The 13,103-nt window shown below is 43.8% G+C and overlaps 1 protein-coding gene across 6 annotated transcripts in view; it reads right to left on the reverse strand.

Moving 5' to 3' along the window:
• EVA1A (eva-1 homolog A, regulator of programmed cell death) overlaps positions 1-13,103 on the reverse strand; it is a 210,713-nt gene that overhangs the window by 164,640 nt on the left and 32,970 nt on the right. The gene's annotated exons all lie outside the window — the stretch shown is intronic.

A 13,103-nucleotide genomic window follows, 5' to 3' on the forward strand; every position in this document is an offset into this window, starting at 1 on the left:
TTCTTTCCCTCTGTTCAGCCCTGGTGAAGCCAGGAGTGCTGGCTCCAGTTCTGGGCCCCTCAATAAAAGAGAGACATGGACTTACTGGAGTGAGTCCAGCAAAGGGCTATGAAGATGATGAAGGGACTGGAACCTCCAACATAAAAGGAAAGGCTGAGAGAGCTGGGACTGTTCAGCCTACAGAAGAGAAGGCTCAGGGGGGATCTTATCAATGTGTATAAATATCTGATGGGGGGAGTAAAGAAGACGGAGCCAGACTCTTCTCAGTGGTACCCAGCGAAAGGACAAGAGGCAATGGGCACAAACTGACATATAGAAAATTCCATTTAAACTTATAAAAAAATATTTTTCTGAGGGTGGTCAGACACTGGAACAGGTTGCCCAGAGAGGTTGTGGAGTCTCCATCCTTGGAGATATGCGAAACCTAACTGGACACAGCCCTGAACAACCAGGTCTAGCTGACCCTGCTTTGAGAGGGGTTGGGCCAGATGATCTCTGTAGGTCCTGTCCAGCCTCAGCAATTCTGTGATGTCGAATCACTTCTCAGCATTTATTGACAAACTAAGGTCTTATTTAAAACATCCTGGAAAAAATGCTTTAACTCAATTTGGAGTGCCATTTGTCATGACACCAGGTATCATTTCAGCACTGTCTCAGCTCTGTTCACAGAGAGATGACTTTGAGTTAGTCTCTCACTGCCCTACAACAGAGTCGAGGGAACTGTGAACAGGCTTTCCCAGGAACATGACCCCTGCACAAGCAGCATAACTGATCTTTATAAACAATAACCGGCATTTCATTCGATCAAACTGCTGCTCCAGACACCACAAATGGCACCTTTTCAGTCTGTATCTGCTGAGGAAGCACTGTAACGAGGCCCCCTTTCTGGTTTTGTTCGGTCTTCGCATCCATGTTTAGCAATTAGATTTATTCTGAAGCAAAAGTGGAGTGCTACAGGAACAGAGTTTTAGATAATGATATTTGAAAGATTTATGAGATTTACATAATGAACTAGTGCCCAAGTTTTACATAACCAACAGCATTCCCTTGTAGCCTGCTTGATTATTCCTTCAGTTCATTCTCTAAGGTTCAGCCAATGCCTTCTCCCGACCAGAAAACCCTCCAGACAAAAAAAACCCCCTGTTTTCTGTGCCCAAGAGAAAAAGCCATGCCAGGGGTGCTACAGAAAATGTTCTGGCAGATGCAAACCATCTTGGCCTCCGTTTTTTCACAACACAATGCCAAAATGAAGAAAGACCTACCTGTGAGCATGTGCTGTGCTGGCAGCAAACCCAGTCTGTGCTCATGTGCTCACTGTCTTACAAAAGGACTCACTTGTCTATGTACAGTGCTGTCTAGACCAGCAAACAAAATGAGATGGGGACCTTTATCTGGTCTGGAGCACAGGTGGAATGGCACTGCCACAAGAACTGATCTCTCTTGCCTCAAAAACAGGTGGGGGAAGCCCTTGTCCATACCTTCTCCTGGGAACCATCTCTGGTCAAGGTTCTCCTCCAAACTGAGCCTAAGTGCTGTTTGGCAACAGGCCAGTTAATGCAGCCCAGAATCACGTTAACAATTAAACAGCGAGAATGGCTGTGCCAGTGCTCCAGGCCATACTCCAGCTCTGCTTCATTTATGGCCAGGAGCCACTTTCAGAAACGCTGGGCACTCCGGCCACAACAGAACTGAGCCTTTCCTTTCCAAATCACAGCCCAGACCCGCCTGAGACAAAAAACACACCTAAACCTAGGGCAATCATCATTTTCCCCTTGGAAAATTCTGAATGAAAAAATATATAACTTACATCCTTCAAAGTTAAAAAAAATTCGAAACTTCGTATCTTTGATTTCTGGAGATTTAAAGTTTGGGGGGTTTTCACCAAATTTTCTTTCCTTTTCTGCCACTAAGTACATTACAATTAGTTAATTTCTTTGGATTTAAAGCACTACAGCTACTTACCCAAGGTGCTCAGTGTCATAAAATAATTAACTCTATCAGTAATTGTGCCATAAATATGGGATTAAATGGCACTTTAACAGAAACATAATCGGGGAACCACTTTATCCTAGTCAGATTTTTGGAAATCTCTCTCAGCTCAGTCCAAAGACCTTTCTTTGACAGACCAGTTTTTAAGTTTAACTTTAAAGATACTAAAACTGATATATCCTGGACAAAGGAAAGATGTCCAAAGTTTTGCTTACATTTCCTTTTTTCTATTCCAGAAATTGCCAAAGATGACTGAGCTCAATAAATTAGCTTTAGGCTGCAGGCTAGCCTGTCTTCTCTGGGACTTGACTCATTAGTTGCCACAGCAAAGAGGTAAGATTGTGCCTTCTTCCCTTCTGTGAAATTCAAGAGCAATAAAATGGGGAGATTCAGAGTTAGTGGAGAGAAGCTAAAAGAAAACACCTTCCCTCCTGCTTTATTTTCCTCCCCAAACCTTAACTCAGCAGCTGGCTATCCCTCCAGATCCCTCAAGGCTTCACAGGCTCATCTTCAGCCACATGGGGCATATTCTGGGAAGCAAGTGCTTTCCTGTACCCTGTGTCTCCTGTGTCAGAGGACCCAAGAAGAAAACTTCACCCCATTCCAGGAGAGGAGGAATTCCAGAAGAGATGAAGAAAGATATAGTATGGGGAAACCATCACTACAAATGGAGAGGGGATAATACCCAAGCTTAGAGTAAATGGAAGAAAAGAGAAACTGTTTTCAAAACAAAGCAGATACAGCAACAAACATGAGAGGAAAAAAATCACATAAAAATGATACATCTAGCTGGCCTTGCAGGAATAACTTATGAGAGTTAAGTAGAGGAAAGGAGGGCAGAATTCAGTTCTATTTGTCATTAAATTTACCCTTACTTGACTCACATGAGAAATATACTGCAGTCAACAATCACCTCTTGCTGGAGCTTTCTCAATTTTTTTCCTACTGAAGGGCTTTTAAAAATATACACTGAGTTTTCTCCAAGGAAGGAGACAAGTTTCTCCTTCCACAACACAGGCATAAATCTTAGCAGATCACATCATAAGTCATCTGTATAGGAACTTGCCCTATCACAAGTTTAGCCTCCTGCAAATCAAATACCTGCAAAGAACTAGGGACGTGGAAGACATGAAAACTGGTACCTTGCATATCAGTGTTAAACCCCGTGAATGCACACAGGATTCAAATATAGTCATGCTAATGAAAACAAATTCAACCAAGTGTGAGAATCTCAACTGCTAAATAACTTAAATAGACATCATGAGTGGGGTTCTGCTGGCCAAACCTAGAGCTCTATAGGTGACCTACTTTTCAGACTCCTTTCAGAGCCAGCGAATAGAAGCAGGCATTTCTGTGATATATTATCCTAAAGCAGACATCTAAACTAGGTCTGAAGTGTCACACGCTGAAAGTACTGCAGAGTGTAGCAGACAAGTAGCAGAAAGACATTCTGATACTGAGTAGTTTGGCGATAAGTCACAGATAAAACGCAGTGTAAATAAATGTAAAGTAACACACATGGGGAAAAAAAATCCTAATTTTACATGTACAGCAATGGGCTCTGAATTAGCTACTACAGTCAGGCTAGATCAGGATTTTGGGGTAGTAACAGTTCTGTGAAAATATAAACTCAACATTTACTATTAGCCAGAAAAACAAATAGAAATTACTAAGAAATTGCTAGGAAAAGAATAGAAAACAAACCAGAAGCCATTGTCATGTATAACCCTAAGGTACCCATATCTGGAAGGCTGTGCACATTCCTGGATCCTCTTCCCATCTCTCTCCCCACTTCAGATCAAAAAATCATACAGTGGAAGTAGAAATGGCTCAGAGAAAGATGGTAAGTGCAAAGTACAACTAAGTAACTAGCCCTCTTCCGCCTGGATGGGAGACAACTGAAAGGGGCATCAGATCTACAAAATCACACAAAAATTAGAAGGGATATAAAGGGATTGAAAGCCTTGTTTCTTTCAACAGAAGAAGTTGGTGTGGGGGCATCAGGTGGGGAAAACAAGAAGAGGCAATTCCTTATCCTCTGCAGTGTGGCACTTACTGCCACTTCCCTGCTGCAGATCTCAGACATGTACCTGAATTGCAAAAGCCTAAAGATCAATGAATGGAAGAAAAATCCATAAAAAAACAGCGAGCTCAGACACAGCTCTCGGTTTAAGAAGTCCCTGAGCTGTGAAGGTGGTTGAAAAGTGAAACAGGTTGCCCAGAGAGGTTGTGGAGCCTCCTTCATTGAAGACATTCAAAATCCAACCGGACATGGCCCTGAGAAACCTGCTTTAGTTGACCGTGCTGTAAGCAGAGGGGCTGGACTAGACAGTCTCCAGAGGTGCCTTTAAATCTCAGCAGTTCTGTGAGCTGCACACCACTAGAACTGATTCGGTATTTCCCCAGTATCACTGTAGCAATACCAGTATTGTCTGCCTTGTTCCTACTTTTTTGTCCAAAACTGGTCACTGTCAGAGACATGACATGAAACTTTGGTCTGAGTTGGCATAACTGCTCTTACGTTATGTCCAAAATGCCTGCAAGTCTGAAGGAGTTACAGAGGGAGCCGAGGGTGAGCCCCTCAAATGTAGAAATCTGCATGGTAGACTCTAAAGTTAGGACAGAGTAATCCCAGCCCTAGTCTGTAGTGGGTTTTGCTCTCCAGCCAACCAATCTATCAGAAGGTAAAAGAACACCAATTCTCCGGAAATAAGCTATAGACAACATGTTAGTAAACAGAAAAGTCAGCAGGTTACTCTTATTAGCAGATAAATAAATACTGGAAGGAAACATGTCTGTCAAAGTCATGTGAAGACTGGCCTTTGCAGAGAATATAGCCATCAGCACTGTGTGGCATGTTCACTAACAGAGTCTAGTAACATGCTTACAGGATCTGTCCCTGTTTCCACTGCCTGGAGCTGTGGTCCTGAGGTGGATTGTATTAAGCAGAATGAAAGAGGGAAAAAAGTGAAACAGGAGAACAAGAGAGCAAGGAGATGAAAGATGCACAGGAAGGCACTGGGTTAATGGACAAGTATTTATGTTGCGATCAGCTAATGCACCGAGATTAGCATGCAAGGTATTTTCTGCAAAAAAAAAAGAGAAAAAAAGTCCTGACAGCCACAAAGTGATATACAAAAGACGGAACAGCCAAACGTCCCTTCACTGTCTCTCACCCTAGAAGTGGGAGGCGGGTAAGCAAGGAGAAAGGCAGAGGGATAAAAACCATAGTGTGGAATCAGCAGAATGTCTGAGGTTCTGCGAAGCAGAACTGTCCCTCCCGGCAAATAAACCAAGGGCATGAAGCTTCAGTTTCCACAACCAGCACCTTACTAAGGAGACAAACTACCTGGATACAATTTCAGCATAGACATTACTTTCCCTGCAACCAGAAACAGGGCTGTTATTTCTTGGCTAAGCAGTGAGAAACAGCACCAAAATCCTTCTGCATATTGTTTGTAAAGGCAGAGGCGTCAAGCAGAACTTTTCTCCAAAGAAAAACAGAGCATATAGGTGGGATCAAAACTTTACTCAAGACTGCAGACAGGAGGAGATCAAGAACTAATGGCCAAAAACATAAAATAATAATTCCAAAAAGCTGCTTTCGGAGCTTAGTTACTCTAGTATCTAAGAAAACTGAAATAATTCCTCCTAGCACTTTTTGTTCCCTGCATGAAAAGGCAAAAATGGGAGGCTCCTGGGATATTTAATAAGGCAGACCCATCGGGGATGAACACCTGAAAGAGACTGATTTGCTACTTGAACCCACATGTACAGCTCATGGATCCAAGGACTTCCAAAAATCAATACTAATTCAAAGAGTCTTTCAACACTGTCCAATGCCAGGCAGAAGGACTGGGTGGAAGAATCTTTACGTCTTTCTCTCAAGGCGACCATGCAATGGAGTTACACTGTGTTCATGCTTGACGCAAGCTGGGTCTCCAAGGTGTTTGTTAGCTGAGTTGGAGTGGGGTAGGATCATTAACATCTGGGTACAAGTGGCTCTCAGCAGTCACAGCATAGGTCATGTGCAGGCAGGACATGTGCTTGTTGTCAAGTTCTCATGGTCATGCCAATACCTCGCCTACTTCTCAGCCAACACAGAAGGAAAGTTTCAAGGGTACAGTTTTCCCAAAGACTGCTGAAAATGGGTCACCAATAGCAATTGAACAATAGTATGGAATTTATCCACCAACTTCAAGGATAACACCAGACTGTGGCAGTCATTGAAACACTGCAGGGTAGAGCTACAATCCAGAAGGACCTTGGCAAGCTGGAGGAGTGAGGCAACAGGAACCTCATGACATTCAACAAAAGTAAAGGCAAAGTCCTGCATCGGGGATGGAATAAGTCCATGCAACAATAAAAGCAGAAAACCAAATGGGTAGGGGGTAACTTTGCAAAAAAGTCTTCGGGGTCCTGGCAGACTAGAAGCTGAATATAAGAAAGCAGTGCATCTTGCAGCAATGAAGGCTAACCACTTACTAGGCTTAGCAGGCTAGCAAGAGAGTAACCAGCTGACCAAGGGAATAACTGCTCCCCTCTACTCAGCACTCCTGAAGCTGCACCTGGAATGTTGCTTCCACTCTCAGCCCCTGCTGTAAAACAGAGTTGTTGAGAAACAGGAAGGAGTTCATTAAGAGGATCAGTAAGATGGTTAGGGGTCTAGAGTACAGGATATATGAAGCAAAGGAAAACAGGTTTGTTTTGCCTGGCTAAGACAAAGTAAGAGGAAGATTTAATTGCAGGCTTACATCTACTAATGGGGTTACTGAGATGACAAAGCCAGACTCTTCTCAGAGGTGCACAGAGAAAGGACAAGAAGCAATAGCTGCAAGGTGCAACAGGGGAAAACACAATTGGGCATAACAAAGAAAAAAAATCTTCATCACCAGAGAGGTTAAGAACTGGAACAGGTTGCCTGGACAGCCTATGGAAAATCCATCATCGGGAGATTTTCAGATCGCAAGCAACCTAACACAACTTTGAACTCTACTTTGCTTTGAACAGAGGTTTCACCCTAGAAGACCTCCAGTGATCCCTTTTAACCTAAATCTATTGATGACTCTGCGATTGTGTTCCAGTGCTTTGGTATCCCTTGAAGGTGCTTAATTTTCTAGCATATGCATTGCCACATAGTACAACTGATTCCTCAGAATATGTATGATTCCCTGACTCAGGGCCTGTTCCTTTACCTTCTCTCCCTGCAACCAATTTTAATTAAAGTTTCTCAAGTCAAAAGATAGAATGTTTTATTAAGTGTCCTGAATACTTTAGAAAATTAAAGCTTGCAATACTATAGCAATTTCTCCACCCTGCACACAATGCAACGTTCTATCTTCTGCTCATCTTCAGGCAGCTCGTAAGAGTTTAATAATCATTCAGGCTGCTCTGTTGAACTGCTGAGAATTAGCTTTAATCTATAATTCTTAAAATTGTATTTTACATTGTACCTTACACTGCTTTGAGGAAAGAGACACATAGCATGTTACATTGGAACAGGCTTGGTGGCAACAATAGGCGCTTTTGTACCAGAGAATGGCATGTTGCTTGGGAATGGGCCAGAACAACCAATTGATATGACAGACTTTACTTGCTGTGGAAGTATGAAATCTCAGCTGATAGTGAAACTATCAGCTTTCTCTGAAAAGCACCTTAACTTGAGCTATACTGTCCATTCACCATAAAATGTAAATGGCCCACAGACAGAAGGCAACTTGGGAGAAATCAATATAAGTTTAGTTCAGCATGAAGACTGGGCACGGGCATTTTCTATACAGGTCCTAATACTAAGCATAGCAATATGCAAGTCTTCAGTCTCCAAGACTCTGGGTCTCTGGAGCAGTGAAGCAGACAGAATTATATTCAGAAGCAGGGGTCTTCTCAAGAAGCCTTTGTTTGCACATCATTACATTGAAGTCAGTCCTCTCATTAAGGCTAACAGCAGGACCCCTCACTGTAGGGCAGCCAATCCCCTAGCAATGCCAATGCAAGCTCTGCAGAAAAGTAAGAGCTGGTAGATTAATCTACAACAGCAAAAGTTGATAATCTAGAAGTGTCTCAAAGATACCAAAGCAAGTGTTACCTGGGTCCCTCTCTTCTTACTCAGCTGAGCTCTTTGGCTCAGTTCAGGCTCTGGACACATCCTGATGCCTCCACATGGTCCCCCTGAATGATGCAGGTTGGAAATGCAGGGGCTTCAGTGGCAATCCCAACCTAGTCATTACTGCCACTTCCTCTGCGAGCAAGTGGGGGGAATGGGTCCTTCAGCCAGTATTGCCACTGAGGCCCAAGGGACCCACTAGCAGCAAACAGTTTGTAATCTGGGACTTGCATCCACTTTGGGTCAAGGAGAGGGGCTTTTAGGCATTTGTAAGGCATGTCCAAAAACAGTACTGCAGCTCTGATCAGGCTGCAGTAAACAGGCTCAGGGTCACCCACCTAATTTTAGGCAGTTCCACAAGGTAGGTAGGAGTACAATCACCCCAGGATCCCTCTGCCATCCACTCACATGGAGGGACACTTCAGGAGGGCAATTTAGCCAACCTAGGATAAGAATCAGCCTGGAGGTGCTGGGCTCCCTCCACTGATCACAGAGTGTGCCCAGACCACGTACGTTCCTTACACAGGCATCTCCTCTTTGCCTTTATATATAGGAGTAAAACAGGTTACCTCTGTTAGTGGCTGTTTGAACCGCTGACAGATGTGAATGACTGAAAAGATGAGGAACAACATCTTGTTAGTGTTTGAATAACAGCTTTTCAGCACTGAGCTCTGACTGTTTTAATTCCCACTGCCCAGGTATTTCTGGCCCGCTAGGACCAGACTAGGACCTAGTAAGGGACAAGCCACCACGTCCCTGCTCCTCAGAGCTATATGGGATGGACAGGAGTGAGGTGCAGCTCAGAGGAGAAGTGACTGCCAAACATCTCCATCACAAGGAATGGGGAATCCCAAAGCATGGCCGAAACCTCAAAAATAGTGTCAGGCCCTTGTCACTGCATCAGGAGTGCACAGCAAAAAGGAGATTCATCCACTTTGGAATTAAAAAAAAAAAAAAAAAAAAAAGGACCAGTAATGCTGTCAAAACACACATTCAATACTCATTTGTCTCCCACCATTTTTGTCCCTAATCCATTTTTAAAGGAGAAGCCACCCAAACTAATTAGTCCAAATGTTTATAGAAATAAGCAAGCAAAAGCAGGAGAAATAGACTGTTTCTTAAATCCATAGAGATAATAGAAAATAGCCAGCTTGCATGACTGGCAAGAAACAGGAAGGTTTTTATGGATATGGGAGGGGAGGAGACTTGTGCTGCTGCCCTAGAACTCTTCTTCCAGTTTGTGCTGCACACTAATAACCCTGCTCACATGTTACGGGTTTGTGTATCCCTGTATTGTCTCCCACCGGAGATAACAGTATTGAGAGGCTCTAGGAAAATTTACAGTAACAGCAGGTCACAAGGCAAACTCAGGATTCACTGGTCTTTTTGGAAGTCCCTTCCAATAAGGGAGCCTCACAAAGACTCTTAAGAAGGGGATTTTGTAGGGGATTAGGATTAAGCCAGTTTCAGTTACTGAAAAGTCAACTTCTGCCCAGGGAATTAGGGCTGGGGTAGCTAATTACTTGGCTTTATTTTGCTCATATCTTTCGCTACCAAACTGCAGAGAATGCTACAGAGACAGAAGAAAGAAGCAAGACCTTCTGCAGTCCACAGGGCCACATGCTGCCTGAATGAGCATAACAGGGCTGAAAAACACCCTCTCCAGGAGGGTTCCCATGCATTCATCTAGGCAGGAGTCCGAAGGACAGGGCATAGTTCTAGGTTGCTCCCAGGACAACACCTCGAGGCTGAGGTAGAAATGAAGACAGGCCTCCACCCTTTGTGTGCAGAGACGTGTGTAAGGTCCTTGAACACAGTCTTTGAGGAGACCTTGGGAGCACAAGACAGACCATCCCAGTTTCACTTGGGAAACAGCTCACTCCACACCATATCAAAGTATTGCATGTATGTTAAGTAAAACATGATGACTGCAATCCCAAGAGAAGCACTAATTTGCCAAGAGCAGCAACTGTTTAATGGATAAAGCACCAGACTGCGATTCTGGAGACTCTAGCCAAGACACTGATCTGCTTTGTGATGTCCTGGAAGCCTTTTTTTTGTCATACACTTTCCTTCCCATCCTGTCCTCTCCATTTATAGCCCAAATTTTGCCCTTGAAAGTCTCTGAGTTGTCCCTAGCATTAGGGTACCAAGACTTCACTACTGACATTAATCATTTTTGAATCCACTGCAAGCTGCAGTTGCTTGTACAGGCTGTAGGACAAAGAAACACACCTACATGGAGATAAGCACTTACATACCACCCACTAATGCACAGGTTTCTGAAAATATATAAGCTAGGGATTACCATGAGAAATCCAATCTCTGACTATACATCTGCTCTTTGCAGGTAGGCTGTGCCAAGTGTTGGCATACAGCTAGAGAAAAATAAATTTCCAGTTCAAACAGTTTCTCAAGGCCAACAGAAAAGTCTCCTGGTTTCAGTAAACTTCCCCTGCTTTTCTATACTGGTGCAGCTCCCCACCATTTGTCTTTGACTTGTTCGCTTGCAAGATTTTCTTTCAAAACTCCAAAAATGCTCTCTTCTGTTGTAGGTACAGTGAAAAGGGCCTATTTAGTTGAAATTAACCTTCAGAGAAATTCACTGCACTCTTGTAAAACAGTTTATTGTCACAAAGTGAAAGCTTCACCCGGTAAGTTTAACCTCATAAACCACAAACTTCTAACAAGGGAAGAATCAACAGACTTTTATAAACCAGGGCTTGGCGAGAGCAGCCACAGGAGTATCTCAGGCCCCCTGAGTCATACTGGCAGAACAAAACCACAGCAGAGCAGCTCGCGATCTAAAACCTACCAGAGCTATCTGCTTCCAGAGCCTTATAAATACTAACAGCTGGACTACTGGGAACTTTCAGAGCCTGATCAAGCACTAAATCTGAGAGGCACGATTGTTCCTCACATTGAACACTATCTCAGTCGGGACCTAGTGCCATTAGATCATTCAGGTCTCAATCTAGGGGAACGTTTTATCTTTTTGACCTTAAATTCAGGCAAGATCCATGGGAATATTAGCCTGCCTTGAAAAATGAAGTGTGCATTCATTGACATGCCTCTGTAGATGAGGGCCTAGGTCTGTTCAGACCTGCAGCGGTCTGTTTTATTACACTACCATTGCTGCCCAGGTAAGCAGGGTCAATTATGCTGCCTCTGCTAACCAAAAAGGGGTCAGTGCTGATGAATCTGCTACCTGAGTTAATGCAAGACTGGCAATGTATGACACCAGCATTTTAATTCCATGTGAGTGGAACTAAGGTCTAACCACCTCTTTGGCACTAACGCCACAGATAATTTTGTAACCAAAGGTTCAGGTACACAGTCCCCAAAACTGCTCTTTGGCAAAAGATGCCATCCATTTATTAGCAGATTGGCAAAAATTTCCAAAGCCAGATACAGTATATCTGCACTGCAGCATTTCCTTGCATGCCAAGGTAACCCTGAGTAAAACTGATGGTCTTCACAGTCCCGCACATGCCAGCACAGCTCTGGTGTCCTGCCTTCCCTCTGCCTTCCACGGTCAGGAGGTCAAGGCTACCTGGGGAGGCTGTGGAAGTGTAGCAAGAAGGAGAAAGAAGGGAAAAAGATAATAGGACTTTCAGACGAACCAGCCTAGGCACAGAGCAACAGGGTACATGCTTCTGCTCCCATGATCAGACTTGCAATATAAGGTTGGTTCTGTCTTGTGCAAGCTAAAAGGGTATTCAAAACTGGAGTACGAACTAGCATAAATCCCAGGCAGCTAACACACGGATTATTCATGTCCATGTATGAACAAGAGGAAAGTCAGCACAGCTGTCTTGCTTATCATATCACACAGGTAAAATCTCCCCAGATGAATCTCAACAGTTCCTCCTCGTACTGGCCTCCTCCAGCATTTATTCCCACCTCCAGGCTCTGTGTTTTGTCTAGCAGAGAGCAGGTGAGATCGGCTGTGTGGTCTCACAAAGCAGAGTAATCTTTAGCCCCAACTTGCCTGCCTGATCCTTCTGCCAAACAAAAAGAAGCAATTCAGCTTTCAGCCCTGTTTACATGCTTTGAAGCATCTCAGTTCGGGCAGCCGCAGCTCAAGTCCCCCTCACAGGCAGGGCAAAAGATCAGCATGAGTGCTGCAAAGCATGGGCACTGCTGCAGTTTAGCTCGGGAGCCGTTCACACGCAGCCATTCAGCCCATCCTCTTGCTTCCCCCTAGTCTTCTATGCAGGCTCAAAACAGCCACGACACATACAAAATGTAGGGATATTTTATAGGGCAAGCCTGCCTCTCTGGTTATGGACCAAAAGACTCAAAATACGTTTAGAAAGAACAGAGCTACTTTTGTGGGTAAGGATACAAAGAAAAATGTGATACTTCACATTTCCAAAATTCTTTTCATCACAACTTGGTTTTGACCAGGATGTTTCCTGACTCCCAAAGCAGGACTCCAGAGCAGCTACAATCCTAGCGGTCAGGACAGATAAGTGAGCAGATATGGAAGTCACTGTACTATTCAGGACAAATACTTAAACCTGAATTCCCTAGCCCAGGCAATTACTACAACTATTGGGATCTTATGGTGAAAATAGGCTAACATCTCTTTCACCAAAGGAAGAGGATGGAAGAGCTTCAACCAGAGCGATTCTAAGAGAGACTAACTCTATAGATCGGGCCTTCAAGGACTTGAATGTGTCCCAGCTCCCAGGTGAGCATCCAACCAAAAAGGGCATTCTGGAGAAAGGAGGAGTGAGGGAAAAAAGTTTGTGTCTCTGATCTTGAAAAATGCCTAGAAATCTCTAAAGCTGAAAACCTCAAAACATTCCATGACATGAAATTGTGTCTTATCTAGCCCCAGCTGAACTGTGTTTTATCCAGCTCCAGCCAAGAGGCCTTGATTCCCCAGTGCCCCCATGCTCCTTTGAAATACCAGCCTTAACTTACCTGTGTCACTTTTTTCATACATAACATTAAGTAAAGATAACTACCTCAAGAACAGCAAATAAATACCTGCTCAGATTAA

The sequence above is a fragment of the Dromaius novaehollandiae genome, chromosome 3 (genome assembly GCF_036370855.1).
Source record: "Dromaius novaehollandiae isolate bDroNov1 chromosome 3, bDroNov1.hap1, whole genome shotgun sequence".
In the NCBI taxonomy this organism is placed as follows: Eukaryota; Metazoa; Chordata; class Aves; order Casuariiformes; family Dromaiidae; genus Dromaius; species Dromaius novaehollandiae.